Source organism: Schistocerca nitens, chromosome 12 (genome assembly GCF_023898315.1).
Source record: "Schistocerca nitens isolate TAMUIC-IGC-003100 chromosome 12, iqSchNite1.1, whole genome shotgun sequence".
In the NCBI taxonomy this organism is placed as follows: domain Eukaryota; kingdom Metazoa; phylum Arthropoda; class Insecta; order Orthoptera; family Acrididae; genus Schistocerca; species Schistocerca nitens.
This window is the reverse complement of record NC_064625.1, coordinates 102,093,592-102,106,376: the sequence shown is the minus strand read 5'-3', so window position 1 is coordinate 102,106,376 and position 12,785 is coordinate 102,093,592. Positions and strand designations below refer to the sequence as shown.

At 41.7% G+C, this 12,785-nt stretch overlaps 1 protein-coding gene across 1 annotated transcript in view; it reads right to left on the bottom strand.

The window, feature by feature from the left end:
* Positions 1-11,996, bottom strand: part of LOC126215284 (acetylcholine receptor subunit alpha-like) — a 703,987-nt gene extending 691,991 nt beyond the window's left edge. The window contains exon 1 of the mRNA XM_049941973.1: positions 11,903-11,996. The gene's annotated coding sequence lies outside the window, so the exon portion shown is untranslated. The remainder of the gene's footprint in view (positions 1-11,902) is intronic.
* Positions 11,997-12,785: the final 789 nt, after the last annotated feature.

Sequence of the window (12,785 nt, the reverse complement as noted above, 5' to 3'; positions counted from 1 at the left end):
TCTCTATGCGTCATCTATCTCTCCCAGAGGCAGGAATGCTTCTATAGTAACTTGCGTTACCATTTTCCGTCTTCTGTCAGTCTTATTTTTTGGATGCCTGTATTCTCCCCTGTCTTTCACAAGCTCGTTAAAGAAATGTCTTTTCAAGTTGTTGTTCATATACAGCGATCACCATTTCACCTCTCAAAGCTACCAATTCCTCTGCTGTTGTATTTGTGTTACATATTTTAGTCCACGTTTTCAATCTGTGTTGTTGTTGTGACTGAAGACCACAACAACAATACATTTTAGTCCACGTTTTCAATCTATCTTCTACTATAAGTCGTCGGGTAAGTGTTGACTCGCGTGTTCCTACATTTCCCTGAAACCAAATCTGTTCTTAATAAAAGGGATCAAAAGGATCGATTAATACACTGGACAACTATTTTGTGTCAAAACCATTTCTGGCCATGTAGACTGAAATTTCCTTTGTATTCTGTGAAATGGTTTAGTCGAATACCGGGATGGTCCCCTGAGAATGCTACGGCCGTTTCCTTTCCTCTTTCTTGTCCATCTAAGTCAGCACTCTACTAGTAACTGCGTTCTTGATGATCTTTCATTTCCTCGAGTAAGGTTTGTGCACTTGTGGTTCAGATATCCTTTACAGGAGGCATCCCAGCATTTTTCTTAAACGATTTAGAGTCAATTAGGAAAATCTAAATCTGGTTGCCTATATATAGATATGAACCACTGCCGCGCCAAATAGCACACTGACTTATCACTGTGTTACCTCGCTCAGACTTTGTGCTTCAATGGAGAAAAACGGAATTATCGAAACGATCTTACAAAATACGCAAGAGCATGGTTTCCCTGCATCTGACATATTAATACCAGTGCATAGAATTTCCTCTCCTTTTTACTTTGCATTTCAGACTAAAGCCTTTACACGTTATGTTACTTGTAATTCAAGTGAAATTTACGCAATGAAAGTAGCATAGAGAGGGGGGGGGGGGTGCAGTAAGTACAGATAAAAAACACGATGAAAGAGAATATTTTTTTTCTTTAACAAGAAGACCTTCAGTTTCTATATCTAAGTGATTACTCTGCTATTCACAATTAAGTGCCTGGCAGAGGGTTCAATGAACCACCTTCAAGCTGTCTGTCTACCGTTCCACTCTCGAAAAGCACGCAGGAAAAACGAGCACTTCATTTTTCTGTGCGAGCCTTGATTTCTCTTATTTTATCGTGATGATCATTTCTCCCTGTGTAGGTGGGTACCAACAGAATGTTTTCGCAATCGGAGGAGAAAGCTGGTGATTGAAATTACCTGATGCGGATCCCACACCACACAGCAACACTCCAGAATAGGCGGACAAGCATAGTGTAAACAGTCCCTTTAGTAGACCTGCTGCACCTTCTAAGTGTTCCGCCAATGAAACGTAGACTTTGGTTTGTTGTATCCACAATATTATCTGTGTGATCGTTCCAATTTAGCTTATTTTTAATTGTAATCGCTAACTATTTAGCTGAATTTACAGCCTTCAAATTTGTGTGACTTATCGCGTAATCGAAATTTAGCTGATTTCTTTTAGTACACATGTGAATAGCTTCACACTTTTCTTTATTCAGGGTCAATTTCCACTTTCCGCACCATACAGACATCTTATCAAAATCATTTTACAAGTCGTTTTGATCATCTGATGACTTTACAAGATGCTAAATGACAGCATCATCTGTAAACAATATAAGACGGCTACTCAGATTGTCTGCTATGTCGTCAATATAGTCCGCTTTCTCGTGCCCGTGCGGTAGCGTTCTCGCTTCCCGCGGCCGGGTTCCCGGGTTCGATTCCCGGCGGGGTCAGTGATTTTTCTCTGCCTCGGGCATGGATGTGTGTGATGTCCTTAGGTTAGTTAGGTTTAAGTAGATCTAAGTTCTAGGGGACTGATGACCATAGTTGTTGAGTACCATAGTGCTCAGAGCCATTTTTTTGTCGTCAAAATAGATCGGGAACAATAGAGGCTCTATAACACTTCCTTGGGGATCGCTGGAAATTAATTCTGTTTTACTCGATGACTTTCCGTCTATTACTACGAACTGTGACCTTTCTGACAGGAAATTACTAATCCAGACGCACAACTGAGGCGATACTCCGTAGGCACGATGTATAAACAAATTGAATTTAGACAGAATATTGAAATTCTATATATTTGCAGAAAAGCATAAATTTCACTTTAGCATAAAGAGACAACTGATTCCAGAAGGAGGAATTACCTTTAATTTTACGGCTGGGGGACTATATAGTAAACAACAGGAAATTCTATATCTACATCAACATCGATACTCCGAAAAGCACCGAACGGTGCGTGGCGGAGGGTACCCTGTACCACTACTACTCATTTTATTTCCTGTTCCACTCGTAAAGCGGGCGTAGAAAAAGCATCTGTCTATATGCCTCGGTATGAACCGTAATTTAACGTATCTTATCTACGTGGTCCTTACGCGCAATGTATGTTGGCCACAGTGAAATAATTCGGCAGTCACTTCCAAACAACGATTCTCTAAAATTTTTCAATTGTGTTTCTCGAAAACTATTCCTTCCTTCTAGGGATTCCCATTTGCATTCCCGAAGCATCTCCGTTCGAATCTACCGGTAAGAAATGTAGCAACCCGCTTGTGAATTGCTTCGATTTCTTCCTTGAATCCGACCAGGTACGGATCCCAAACACTCGAGCAGTACTCGAGAACAAGTCGCATCAGCGTCGTATATGGTATCCTCTTTACAGTTGAACCACTCAAAAATGGTTCAAATGGCTCTGAGCACAATGGGACTTAACTGCTGAGGTCATCAGCCACCTAGAATTACTTAAACCTAACTAACCTAAGGACATCACACACATACATGCTCGAGACGGGATTAGAACCTGCGACGGTAGCAGCCGCGCAGTTGCGGACTGAAGCGCCTAGAACCTCTCGGCCACCGTGGCCGGCTTTAAATGTGTTGATTTTTATTGCCACTCGAAACTTATTTTAGGAATTAATGACGCCTGGCTCTATCCTCAGCATTTTAGTGAAGCCGTCTTTCATAAATGAAAAAATTTTGCGAGTCGTAATATGAAGGAAATCTTTTAAACTGAAATCGTGTTGAATGTTAGGTCTACTTAGGAAATTCTTAATTTATTCTTCTCGTACAAAAATCAGGTACATAGATAATTGATGAAATATTTTGTCTTCAGATATACAAAATACAATTTTGCTTGTTCGCGTTTATATTTTCATTAAAATTTGAGATTTTTTCCTTTTTTGTAACACATACATGAAGATTCCCGCAATAAAATGGAAAATACACACGCGTATATAACAGGCGTACAAATGTTGGCTACTTTGTACAGCGCCTGGTAATGAGAAATAGGACGCGTCACATTTTTCTGGAAAAATGCTTTTCCGGAAAAACTGTGATGGGCGATGGTAATAGTTAACTCCGCATTGCTGGAGCGTAACAACTTCAAGTGCGGAGTCAGTAAAACCTTTTTTCTCCTTTTTTGTCATGCAGGTTATTAGGCCGAATCGATTCTACCATCGAAAAATCCCCCTCAAGGAGGATGTTTAATAAATACAAGGATATAGAACTTAGTAAATAAATCTGTCCGCACTCTGAGGTAAGCCAGCTGCCACAATGAGAATAATGTTAGTTCCATAGTATGAGGACGCTGTCACGTACAAGGAAGAGTTATTTCAAGATTTTAAACATGGCTGAAAGAGCAACTGTTGAAATTCTTCACGGTAAATGATAACAGCCAAACAGCTGCAGAATAAAGATTTATTAAAATCCTTGACCATGGTTTCGGTATATCTAAATAGACCATCAGAAATAAATGCACCTGAACAGGAGCCGGCCGGAGTGGCCGAGCGGTTCTAGGCGCTACAGTCTGGAGCCGCGCGACCGCTACGGTTGCAGGTTCGAATCCTGCTTCGGGCATGGATGTATGTGATGTCCTTAGGTTAGTTAGGTTTAAGTAGTTCTAAGTTCTAGGGGACTGATGACCACAGAAGTTGAGTCCCATAGTGCTCAGAGCCATTTGAACCTGAACAGGAACTCACTTTAATCAGCAAAAACTTAGCATAGGAACTGAGAAAGAAGAAACACTATAGCTTAAGAAACTGTAAAATTACCAGAGTATTACAAGCACAAAAACTTTTAGTCACGTACTAAAATCACATCCTGCAGTTGAGATACATAAAACAATTGTGCCAAAGGCTTAGTCAGTAGTTAAAACATCACCTCCATTTATACAACATAATTATGGGCAGAGGGTAGAAGCGAACACACCTAGCATTAGTAGTTCCCCTGTAAACTAGCGTGAAGAGGGTGTGGACAGACAGGTAGACCTATTAAAGCAAGGTATAAAGAACACATGCTAGGTAAAAATGGGGAAAACGTATATAATTCCACGTTTGCTTAACATCTATGGCTCTTACAGCATACGCCACGTAAACTGGATGACGTAGAATTGCTTCACGAAGCGAGTAAGGGTTACAAACTGGACCTGCTCGAAGAATTACAGATTTTCAAGCATGCCTCAAAGATGGTTTTATTCTTAAGGGGCTCCGGAAAGGCTCAAAATCATGAAAAGTTCAATTTTTACTTTTTGCGTTTTCTGAATCTGCAGACTATTACCTTTTAATAGATATATAATTTATTCAATTCCGAAGACTACAACTATTTTTAAATTTTTTTTGAAATGTGTTCTACATGGGCGTGACCCACTGTGGCGCTGTTAAACTGCTGTCAAATGGTGTTATTATTAACGTCCGTGTTCATCAGGTACATTTTAGTGATGTGAGATAAAGTATGTGTTGTGGCTAACCTGTGATGGTTCAATATATTTCGCTGGTGTGATTGTCGATTGTTTCATGTTTATTTACTCTGTCGTTATCTCGAAAATATTCGTAATTAATTCTGTTTCTTGAGTCTCTGTTTTGTTGAAGTATAATAATGAGTAAAAGTAAAGTTATTAGAAATCCTCTGAAGGCTTTTAAGAAAAGGAGAAATGTTGGAAAGCCAAAGGTATGTGTTATTACTGTAAACAATAAAGACGATGAAAATCCCCAACATAGCTTGTGTCCCAAAGAAGACAGTTGGTGTAAAAATAACAAAGGATTACTAACTGGTGAAGTGTACACTCATAAGCATAGTCTGCCTCATGCAATAATGGAGGTGATAAAACCTATTTTCAGAGACTTAGCAGCACCTGAACAGTTGAAAAAGTGTATTCACGGAAAAACTCAAAACCCCAATGAAAGTGTAAATAGTGTTATATGGTCGAGAGTCCCCAAGACTGTATTTGTTGGAATAGAAACACTTCACTTTGGTGTGTATGATACTGTTGCGACTTTCAATGATGGCAACATTGAAAGGTGCAAGGTATTTAGAAATATGGGAATGAAGATAGGTTCTAACATGGTACGAGCGATGCTTGCTTTAGACAAGGATCGCCTTCGGGCTGCAGACAGGGCTGTAAAGAGTCTAGAAATATAAGCAAGAGTAAATAGGAGGAGGAACAAGAGGAAGCTGGAGGCGGAGTTTGCAGAGGATGGAGATAATCCATCCTATGGACCTGGAATGCACTAAAAAGTTAATCCAATCTTTGTCGCTCGATTCCCAAAACTTTTATTTTCTCATACTAATTACATGTTTTCTAAGGATCTTCCAAACATATTTGTTTCAAACTTTCAGTAAATGTTACACAGTACCTTCTGCATAATTTAACACAGCCTTTTTCCAAAAAACTGTATATTTTTGAATATATAAATAAAAAATTGCATAAAAATGTTGTGAATTTTCATTACAATGGAAAAAAATCATCTTTAATAACTGAACTAAAATTTTGTAAAATCCCTGTGTTAAGTTGTAGCCCATATTCCAATAAATAATCTGTAAAAAGTTCAACTTCCTACCTCAAATACTTTGTGAGGAAAGATGTAATTTATAAGCGTTATTTTAACATTGCAAGTATAGGGCGTTCCGGAGCCCCTTAATGAACACGTGCAGCTTAGAAACAAAAATTTTTTTAATTTTTTCAGACCCCCTCCTTGCTCTAATGTAACTGTCTGTCTGTCTAACTAGAAGTTAGTTTTCTTGCCTGTTGATGCTGGTGAGATGCGCTTTTTCTGTCTTGTTGGGATTCTACGTATTTTTGATGTTTGCTGTTTGTGGCTTTCGATGTGTATGTGTGCTTAAATGACTGTTATGTTTTTATTCACAACCACAGATGGTTTCGTTTTACTTTAACATTTTCGCTGCTTTCGCTAGTATGTATTTTACCTTTTAATTTACGCGAGATTCTCGCGCATAACACTAGTGCCCTGTCGTGTTAGATGTGTTCCGTAGCGCAAGCTTCATCTGCTTCACTCTAGGACACAGGTAAATTGGTTTCATATTTTCTATTTTACGTAGATGTTTTTAAATGGTTCTGATGTGTTTTCTTTATTAAGACAGAAGGTTTGAATTAGCACAGCTTTTAATAATTTTGATGCGCATGTGTAGGTATCGGTGGGTTTTAATGTGCGCGAGTGTCTCGCACATACCACAAGTGCCCTCTCTCGGCGAAACTGTCTGCCCTAGGGCTTCCACACCCTCTTCACCCTAGTTCACAGGCTAACAAGAGAACCTCCCCATCGCACCCCCCCCTCAGATTTAATAATAAGTAGGCACAGTGGATAGGCCTTGAAAAACTGAACACAGATCAATCGAGAAAACAGGAAGAGGTTGTGTGGAACTATGATAAAAATAAGCAAAATATGGAGACTGAATAGTCCATGTGCACGATAGGCAACATCTAGGATAGCGTGAGCTCAGGAGCGCCGTGGTCCCGTGGTTAGCGTGAGCAGCTGCAGAACGAGAGGTCCTTGGCCTAAGTCTTCCCTCGAGTGAAAATTTTAATTTTTTTATTTTCAGATAATTATTATCTGTTCGTCTTTTGGGAGTGATTATCACATCCACAAGAAAACCTAAATCGGGCAAGGGAGAAGAATCTTTTTACCCATTCGCCAAGTGTACAAGTTAGATGGGTCGACAACATATTCCTGACATGTGACGCACATGCCGTCACCAGTGTCGTATAGAATATATCAGACGTGTTTTCCTGTGGAGGAATCGGTTGACCTATGACCTTGCGATCAAATGTTTTCGGTTCCCATTGGAGAGGCACGTCCTTTCGTCTAATAATCGCAAAGTTTTGCGGTGCGGTCGAAAAACACAGATACTAAACTTATTAATGTGAGCAGAGACGTCAATGAACGAACGGACAGATCATAACTTTGCGAAAATAAAAAAAAAATTAAACTTTTCACTCGAGGGAAGACTTGAACCAAGGATCTCTCGCTCCGCAGCTGCTCACGCTAACCACGGGACCACGGCGCTCCTGAGTTCAGACTATCCTAGATGTTGCCTATCGTGCACATGGACTACTCAGTTTGTATATTTTGCTTGTTTTTTTCATAGTTCCATACAACTTCTTCCTGTTTTCTCGATTGATCTGTGTTCAGTTTTTCAAGGCCTATCCACTGTGCCTACTTATAACTAAATCTGAGGGGGGTGCGATGGGGAGGTTCCCTTGTAAGTACTGATGATATGCCGTGTTCGCATTGACCCTCTGCCCATAATTATGTTGTATAAATGGAGATGATGTTTTAACTACTGACGACGCCTTTGGCACGATTGTTTTATGTATCACAACTGCAGGATGTGATTTTAGTAAGTGACTAAAAGTTTTTATGCTTGTAATACTCTGGTAATTTTACAGTTTCTTAAGCTATAGTGTTTCTTCTTTCTCTGTTCCGATGCTAAGTTTTTGCTAATTAAGGTGTCTTCCTGTTCAGGTGTATTTTACTTCTGATGAAGGTATACTTAGATATACCGAAACCGTGGTCAAGGATTTCAATAAATATTTATCCTGCTACTGTTTGGCTGTTATCATTTACCGTGAAGGACAGTTATTGAAGTCGACAATGGACCATGAAGTACATGATCGCGTACGAGATTTTGCTTAATAATAGCATTTTTAACTGTGCCAAGATAAAAGGGTTCTTACACTTCCAATTTACTCAAACGTTTTTGCCAAATTTAAAAGTACAAAAGGTAACAATTTCTTGAAACACCGGTGTATAATTAATCATTTTACTTGGAAATTTGCGCGAAAGAACTCATGTGTCCCTTTTCAGAACGGTACAGCCACCAAATCTTTCCTAGACGATGGTAATTTACACTAATGGCCATTAAAATAGCTACACCACGAACATGACGTGCTACAGACGCGAAATTTAACCGACAAGAAGAAGATGCTGTGATTTGCAAATGATTAGCTTTTCAGAGCATTCACACAAGGTTGGCGCCGATGGCGACACCTACAACGTGCTGACATGAGGAAAGTTTCCAACCGATTTCTCATACACAAAAAGCAGTTGACCGGCGTTGCCTGGTGAAACGTTGTTGTGATGCCTCGTGTAACGAGAACAAATGCGTACCATCACGTTTCAGACTTTGGTAAAGGTCGGATTGTAGCCTACCGCGATTGCGGTTTATCGTATCGCGACATTGCTGCTCGCGTAGGTAAAGAGATCCAATGACTGTTAACAGAATATGGAATCGGTGGGTTCAGGAAGGTAACACGGAACGCCGTGCTGGATCCTAACGGCCTCGTATCATTAGAAGTCGAGATGACAGGCATCTTATCCGCATGGCTGTAACGGATCGTGCAGCCACGTCTCGATCCCTGAGTCAACAGACAACAACCATCTGCACGAACAGTTCGACGACGTATGCAACAGCATGGACTATCAGCTCGGAGACCATGGCTGCGGTTACCCTTGACCCTGCATCACAGACAGGAGTACTCAACGACGAACCTCTGTGCGCGAATGGCAAAACGTCGTTTTTTTCGGATGAATCCAGGTTTTGTTTACAGCTTCGTGATGGTCGCATCCGTGTTTTGCGACATCGCGGTGAACGCACATTGGAAGCGTGTATTCGTCATCGCCATACTGGTGTATCACCCGGCGTGATGGTATGGGGTGCCATTGGTTACACGTCTCGGTCACCTCTTGTTCGCATTTAAACAACAGGAAAAGCTACAACGAGTATTTTGGTGCACATTATAAACACTAATTTTGTAGGTACAAAATATGCATGGAAATGCGGTAGGAGGAGATGTACGTAACTCTTTCGCTGTGACAATCACAGAGTGACCATCTTGTGAAAAAAAATTGTAAACGATAAGTTTTGTCATACCAGGTGTGTTAGCCACAAATTTACTAACAGAAAATTCCATTTTCCATTTTTGCTCTATTACGATTACAGTCTTTAAATTCACACGATCAGCTGATCACGGCGATGTGCCACTTTCAGAAGCTAAGTCGCAACTTGTACGTCTTTTATTTAAATATGTAATTATTTACGAAGTACTACTGTCGTAGTGGTGTACGAATGTAGGCGTAAGAACTCACAGTATACCGATAGAAAATTGCTCTCGACGGGTCGACTGGCAATTTCAGTTGACGAGCTACGATGTAATGTATTGAGATCACACGACGATGACTTGGTAATGAATCGAAGTTGGCAACGACGCGATTTGTGTGACCTGAACCTGAAATATATAATAAACAAATTCTTACGTACTCGCTGTTCCACAGATGAACACTGTGGGAGTGATACAGCAGGGCGCACTCCACTGCAGAGTGAAGAGTGTTTTCCGTAGTCTGGGCTGCAGCGTATTTAGATTACAGTTTCCATTAGCACGCATCCAGAACACGGATGTGTGCGTTTTTACTATTTGTTTCTTTATCTGTACAGGGCGCATAAAGAAACAGAAAATTCAATGCCGGCGTCCACGCCAGAGGTGAGATTCAAAGTCGCTATATGATGTAGCAACGTTAGTCTGTGATCAAAGCGGCGAGCATCAACTTCATGAACATAACGGACAGGTTCCCTTATCAAAGAAGAGTATAACATTTTATCATGTTCTCAGCGCTAACAGCTTCAAATGCCATTGAACTGTGCGTAGCAGCTCAAGAGTTACATGCACAAAAGATGACAACGATAACGGTGAGCGTAATTTACGTCATTTTAATGAAGTACATAATCTCGTTCTTACTTTATATCGGCGCAGTCTTCCAGTTAAATAATTACGCCATGGACATGATGGTGAAGTACATATATGTTATCTACTTTTAAAATTTTAACATGTGCTGGAGCATAATTTTCTCAGTACTCCGGTTGGTAACAGCCACACCTCTGCAATCACTGTAGTGCTTTTTTTTCTGTTGTGAAGACAGTGCACAACATACCTGTACCAAGGATCTGACGCAGCATACGTCCGAACGTGTGATTTATTTAATTCAAAGCAACAAGCTTCGGGAAGACATGATCCCATTACCAAGTTTACATCACTAGGCATAGTAAAAAAATAAATCAGGAAACAAGCGCTGTCAAATGTATAATGGTATGTTGGTGTTGTTGTTGTGTTCAGTCCCAAGAGGGGTTTCATGCAGCACTCGATGCTACTGTCATGTCCAAAATTTCTTGAATTCATGTGAGTACTGAAACCGATATCCACTGGAATCTGCTTTCTGTGTTCATCCCATTGTGTCCCTCTGCGATCTTTATCCTCCTACGCCTCCCTCCATTAGGAAACTGAGTATTCCTCCAAGCCTCAGGCTGTCTCTTATCTCTTCTTCTCAGAAATTTCTTTTCTTCCCGGATTCGATTCAGCGCACCATTGTTAGTTACTCGATCTACCCATCTAATCTTTAGCATCATTATGTAGCACCACATTTCAAAAGGTTATTTCCTTCTCTTGTATGAACCTTTTTCCGTCCACGGTATGGCATGGTGTGCTACAACGTAAATAATTACTGGTATCTCTTAACACTCACGTAGTTATGTTTACTAGCTGACTGACGATCAAAAAACAGTGTTGCGACAGACTGGTAAGCATGACCAGGAATTACTAATGCTGTATGTTGAAACTAAAATCTTATCTCCTCATAAGAAATACCCCATACGCTCAAAGATGATAATAAATAATGCACCACTTGAGCAGGTTCCCGCTTAAAATTTTTAGGATGCGACGTAAGCTACTACATGGCAAGCACATATGAAATGAAATTAACATACCAGTGAATATGCAGAATGATAATCAAAACAGTCCACAATAAAATACGGAAGGAAGAAAAACTACAATTTTATAAGACCATCGCTTCACTTATATTGCTATATTGAAATGAGATATGAATCCAAAAAAAAAAAAAAGTGATAAAACAAACTGGAAGCAGCAGAAATGAGATTTCTTAGGAAAGTGGGAGGTGTTACCTGAAAAGATCGTATAAGAAATGAAAATATTTGAAACGAACTACGTATTTATGATACTGATGAAAAGATTGAAAAAAATAATACATAGTACCCCACGTCTGGCCGGCAGAACAGATATAGGGAGACCCAGATTTAGGTGGCGGTGAAAAGAGACGACGGAACGGGCACAAGTGCGTAAGCCTCAAAGAGCGGAAGCAGAAGAAGAAAATACCCTGCACAATACATATAACAGTCATTTCTGACAATGTACGTTCGTTGGCTGCTAATTTTTTACTATGACTGACGGCACAATAATTTTAAGAACCTGACATATGGGTCATCTTCATGTGTACCAGAAACATATCGTATTTTGAATTAAATAAATAGCACATTTGGACAACTTGTGCGTTGCAATGCCCGTACCGATGTAGTGGATTTTATAGTACGGTGAAAAGATTTACAGTGGAAGGCGATCGTGATGTCCTAAATTTTCTCTGCGACTGTGAATCCCAGCCACGAAAAGGTGCGAATGGCCGAGATACGGGAGAGGGTAGCGGATGGAGGAGGAGGACTCACCACGTCGATGAGCTGCGACAGCTTGAGCTTGATGCAGACGCGCAGCACGTCGGACGTGTTGACGACGGGCCGCACGAGCTTGTTGTAGGAGCTGAGCAGGTCGTCGTAGAGGCGCTTGGCGTCCGGGTTGCCGGCGACGGCGCCGTGCACGACGAGCGCGGACAGCAGCCAGGCGCGCAGCGTCTCGCCGGCGGTCGGCGCCAGGCGCCGCGCCCACAGCGCCGCCGCGTGCATCGCGCCCGGCGGTCGCAGGCGCACTGGCCGCGGCGAGACAGCTGCCGCGCGACGCGGCACGGGCAACGCTCGCGCGCCGAGCCCAGCCGGAAACCGCCGAAGTACGGCGAGAGCCGCCGACGGAGCACGGCGGTGGCCGAGCTCGGCCGAGGGCGCCGACTGCCCGAGCTAGTGATGGGAAAAAGCGGTCGGCTACGACCGATACCGGTATTTTACCGGGTGATCAAAACATAAACCACGGAATAATGTAGACAGAGAGGTAAAAATTGACACACATGCTAGGAATGACATGGGGCTTTATTAGAACAAAAAAAAAAAAAAACACAAAGTGCACAAAATGTCCGACAGATGGCGTTGGACAGCAAAACGTCGCATGACAATCGTGTATAAAAGGAGCTGTAATGAGAGAGAGAACAAGCCCCCCCCTTCCTTTTATAAATCCCTCCATATCCTTGAACGCCATGCTCTGCGCCTCGCCTATCGCATCCGTCTCCCCTCCCCCACGCGGATCCTGTATGATCTCATCCCCTTCCCCCACCTCCTCCTTTTCCTTGAAAGGATACGGATCCTGTACACCTCCCGTAAACTCGACCCTCCTCACCCGCTCGTCTCCCAGATCCTCTCCCACCCCCGCCCGCTGCCGCGCCTG